Source organism: Lissotriton helveticus, chromosome 11 (genome assembly GCF_964261635.1).
Source record: "Lissotriton helveticus chromosome 11, aLisHel1.1, whole genome shotgun sequence".
NCBI classification, from domain to species: Eukaryota; Metazoa; Chordata; class Amphibia; order Caudata; family Salamandridae; genus Lissotriton; species Lissotriton helveticus.
The window spans coordinates 1,114,579,398-1,114,584,397 of NC_136072.1; positions in this window are offsets into that span (position 1 = coordinate 1,114,579,398).

The window sequence follows — 5,000 nt, forward strand, 5'->3', positions numbered from 1 at the left end:
GGACTGTGGAAAAAAAACTCGGAGAAAAAGGACCATCGGGAAAGGGCTGAGAGGCAGGTGCGTTCCCGGGCCCATGGGGGCCCCGGCGGGCGGGCCCGGGTGCTGCCTGGCCCCGTCTCAGCATGGCCAGACCTCGCGGGGGCCTGCCTGAGCAAACTCGGAGGAAAAGGCCCATCGGCAAGGGGGCTGAGCGGCAGGTGCGTACCCGGGCCCCTGGGGGCCCCGGCGGGAGGGCTCGGGTCCTGCCTTCCCCTGATTCAGAATCGCCAGACCACACGGAGGTCTGACTGACCCTCTCCCTAGTAATCCGGAGGAAAATTACCCTCCTTTCTTGTAATCCGTGCACTAGAGGTGACAGAGGGGACACAAGGCGCGAAAGTACCCGACCTCCTGGAGCCCTCGCTGGGATCCGGGAGGCAAATGGCACCTCATCGGGACTTCCAGGGAAGTTCGGCCATCTGGTCGCCCCCATTGGAAAGCATTGCGGGCGACCAGATGGCCGAGGCGATCCGGGCGACCAGATGGCCGAGGGGATAGGGGCGACCAGATGGCCGAGGGGATAGGGGCGACCAGATGGCCGAGGGGATCCGGGCGACCAGATGGCCGGGCACGAAAGGGACGCCATCTGGTCACCCCGTGCCCCGACGGAGGAGGGAACGGGCGCCCGGGGCATGGCGGGCCGGAGGCCCGGGGCCCCAGCCGGGCCACAGCCATGGAGGCTGCCAGGGGCCGGCGGGCCCTCCGACCCGGGGCCCGCTTACACCTTGACAAGCAGGGGAGGCCTGCAAGGGACCGACGGACCCCTGTCCTGGGCCCTGGGTGGAGCGGTAGCCCGGGGAGACCGGGCCCAGGGCTGGAGCGCCCGACCCGGGGCCCGACCGGGCCCCTGGACCCAGCCGGGGCTCCCAGGCCCGGAGGCGCAGGGGAAGCCTCCCCGGGCCCGCCGGACCCCGTCCCGGGCACCCTGCCCCGCGGCAGGACCCAGGACGGAGCCCGGGGTGGGGAGGCCACCCTCCCCGGGGCCCTCAGGGGCCCCGGGTGGGGCTCCTGAACCCAGCCAAGCACGGGGAGGCTTCGCGGGCTCCGCGGAACCCCGTCCCGGGACTTTGGCAGTGCGGCAGGCCGGGGGACAGGGCCCAGGGCCGGAGCACCCCACCCGGGGCCCCGGCCGGGCCCCTGGACCCAGCCGGGGCTCCCAGGCCCGGAGGCGCAGGACGAGCCTCCCCGGGCCCGCCGGACCCCGTCCCGGGCACCCTGCCCCGCGGCAGGACCCAGGACGGAGCCCGGGGTGGGGAGGCCACCCTCCCCGGGGCCCTCAGGGGCCCCGGTTGGGCTCCTGAACCCAGCCAAGCACGGGGAGGCACCCCGGGCACCACGGAACCCCGTCCCGGGACTTTGGCAGTGCGGCAGGCCAGGGGACAGGGCCCAGGGCCGGTGCAACCCACCCGGGGCCCCGGCCGGGCCCCTGGACCCAGCCGGGGCTCCCAGGCCCGGAGGCGCAGGGCGAGCCTCCCCGGTCCGCCGGACCCCGTCCCGGGCACCCTGCCCCGCGGCAGGACCCAGGACGGAGCCCGGGGTGGGGAGGCCGCCCTCCCCGGGGCCCTCAGGGGCCCCGGATGGAGCTCCTGAACACAGACAAGCAAGGTGGGGCACAACGGAACCCCTTCCCGGGCCCTTGGCAGTGAGGCAGGCTGGGAGACAGGGCCCAGGGCCGGAGCACCCGACCCGGGGCCCGGACCGGCCCCTGGACCCAGCCGGGGCTACCAAGCCCGGAGGCGCACGGGACGCCTCCCCGGACCCATGGGGCCCGTCCTGGGCATTGAGCCATGCCGTTGGCCTGGAGATGGGTGCCCCGGACGCCCGGGGGAGGTCTGTCCGGGACACATGGAGCCCGTCCTGGGCATTGAGCCATGCCGTTGGCCTGGAGAAGGGAGCCCCCGGACGCCCGGGGGAGGACTGCCCGGTACACGTGGAGCCCTTCCCGGATACTTTGCAACGCCGTTGGCCTCCTGGAGATGGGTGCCCCGGACGCCCGGGGGGGGGGGGCGGGCTGCCCGGGACCCGTGGAGCCCGTCCTGGGCACTCTGCCATGCCGTCAGCCTGGATGGAGCCCCGGACGCCCGGGGGGACGAATGCCCGGGATGCATGGAGCCCGTCCCGGGCACTCTGCCATGCCGTCGGCCTGGATGGAGCCCCGGACGCCCGGGGGACGACTGCCCAAGAGCCATGGAGACCGACCCGGGCACTATGCCATGCCGTCAGCCTGGATGGAGCCCCGGAACGCCCGGCGGACGAAGGCCCGGGATGCATGGAGCCCGTCCTGGGCACTTTTCCATGCCGTCGGCCTGGAGCGCCCCGACACCCAGGGGAGGACCACCCTGGAAACCATGGAGTCCGACCCGGGCACTCTGCCATGCCGTCAGCCTGGATGGAGCCCCGGACGCCCGGGGGGGACGAAGGCCCGGGACGCATGGAGCCCGTCCCGGGCACTCTGCCATGCCGTCAGCCTGGATGGAGCCCCGGACGCCCGGGGGACGACTGCCCAAGAGCCATGGAGCCCGTCCTGGGCAATCTGACATGCAGTTGGCCTGGAGGAAGGAAGCCCCGGGTGGCCTAGGGAGGTGTTGCCCAGGCATAGCCTATCTGGTCCCCATGGCAGAGAACCACCAGCCCTGGAGGGGTGTCCGGGCATACCCTGCCCTTAGTAATCCGGAGGGAAATTGCCCCCCTTTCTTGCAATCTGTGCACGCGAGGTGACAGAGGGGACCCAAGGCGTGAAAGAACCCGACCTCATGGAGCCCTCGCTGGGATCCGGGAGGCAAATGGCACCTCATCGGGACTTCCAGGGAAGTTCGGCCATCTGGTCGCCCCATAGGAAAGCGTTGCGGGCGACCAGATGCCCGAGGGGATCCGGGCAACCAGATGGCCGAGGGAATCTGGGCAATCAGATGGCTGGGCATGGAGGTGAAGCCGCCTGGACTCTCCCCACCCTGTCCCTGTCCCGGGACGAATGCCCGGGACGCATGGAGCCCGTCCTGGGCACTTTTCCATGCCGTCGGCCTGGAGCGCCCCGACACCCAGGGGAGGACCACCCTGGAAACCATGGAGCCCGACCCGGGCACTCTGCCATGCCGTCAGCCTGGATGGAGCCCCGGACGACGACTGCCCAAGAGCCCGGGGGACGAATGCCCGGGACGCATGGAGCCCGTCCCGGGCACTCTGCCATGCCGTCGGCCTGGATGGAGCCCCGGTTGCCCGGGGGACGAAGGCCCGGGACGCATGGAGCCCGTCCCGGGCACTCTGCCATGCCATCGGCCTGGAGCGCCCCGACACCCAGGAGAGGACCACCCTGGAAACCATGGAGCCCGACCCGGGCACTCTGCCATGCCGTCACCCTGGATGAAGCCCCGGACGCCCGGGGGACGACTGCCCAAGAGCCCGGGGGACGAATGCCCGGGACGCATGGAGCCCGTCCCGTGCACTCTGCCATGCCGTCGGCCTGGATGGAGCCCCGGACACCCGGGGGGACGACTGCCCAAGAGCCATGGAGCCCGACCCGGGCACTCTGCCATGCCGTCAACCTGGATGGAGCCCCGGACGCCCGGGGGACGAAGGCCCGGGGCGCATGGAGCCCGTCCTGGGCACGTTTCAATGCCGTCGGCCGGGATGGAGCCCCGGGCGCCCGGGGGACGAAGGCCCGGGACGCATGGAGCCCGTCCCGGGCACTCTGCCATGCCGTCGGCCTGGAGCGCCCCGACACCCAGGGAAGGACCACCCTGGAAACCATGGAGCCCGACCCGGGCACTCTGCAATGCCGTCAGCCTGGATGAAGCCCCCGACGCCCTGGGGACGACTGCCCAAGAGCCCGGGGGACGAATGCCCGGGACGCATGGAGCCCGTCCCGGGCACTCTGCCATGCCGTCGGCCTGGATGGAGCCCCGGACGCCCGGGGGGGGGGGGACGACTGCCCAAGAGCCATGGAGCCCGACCCGGGCACTCTGCCATGCCGTCAGCCTGGATGGAGCCCCGGACGCCCGGTGGACGAAGGCCCGGGACGCATGGAGCCCGTCCTGGGCACTTTTCCATGCCGTCGGCCTGGAGCGCCCGACACCCAGGGGAGGACCACCATGGAGCCCGACCCGGGCACTCTGCCATGCCGTCAGCCTGGATGGAGCCCCGGACGCCCGGGGGACGAAGGCCCGGGACGCATGGAGCCCGTCCCGGGCACTCTGCCATGCCGTCGGCCTGAATGGAGCCCCGGACGCCCGGGGGACGACTGCCCAAGAGCCATGGAGCCCGTCCTGGGCAATTTGACATGCAGTTGGCCTGGAGGAAGGAAGCCCCGGGTGGCCTAGGGAGGTGTTGCCCAGGCATAGCCCATCTGGTCCCCATGGCAGAGAACCACCAGCCCCGGAGGGGTGTCCGGGCGTACCCTGCCCCTAGTAATCCGGAGGGAAATTACCCCCCTTTCTTGCAATCTGTGCACGCGAGGTGACAGAGGGGACCCAAGGCGTGAAAGAACCCGACCTCATGGAGCCCTCGCTGGGATCCGGGAGGCGAATGGCACCTCATAGGGACTTCCAGGGAAGCCCAGCCATCTGGTCGTCGTATTTGTCGAGCCCTGGGAGAGAACTGGGGTTTGGCAGGGCCAGGGTAACAGCAGTTCCCAGTCTGCCAGGTCACCAGGTCTGGGGATATGCTGCCCATGCGCTGCCTGGGCCCGGGCACGGCCTCCGGTGGGCCCTCAGGTGCATCAGTCTGGCACGGAGATGCTCTGAACCTGCTTGGCTGGGGCCCGGGCTCGACAAATCCACTCGCCCGCTCGACCGGGGCCTAAACGGCGTCCTGCTCTTGGCGGGCTTGGGGCTTAGCTTCCAAACCCTACCCCCAGGCCAGGGAGAGCCTCTGCAGGCCCCGATGGACCCCAGCACCCGGAACCTCGGCTGGCTTGCAGGACGGGGGCTCCAGCACCCCCGGACCTGCCGGACAGAGTTCAAGCC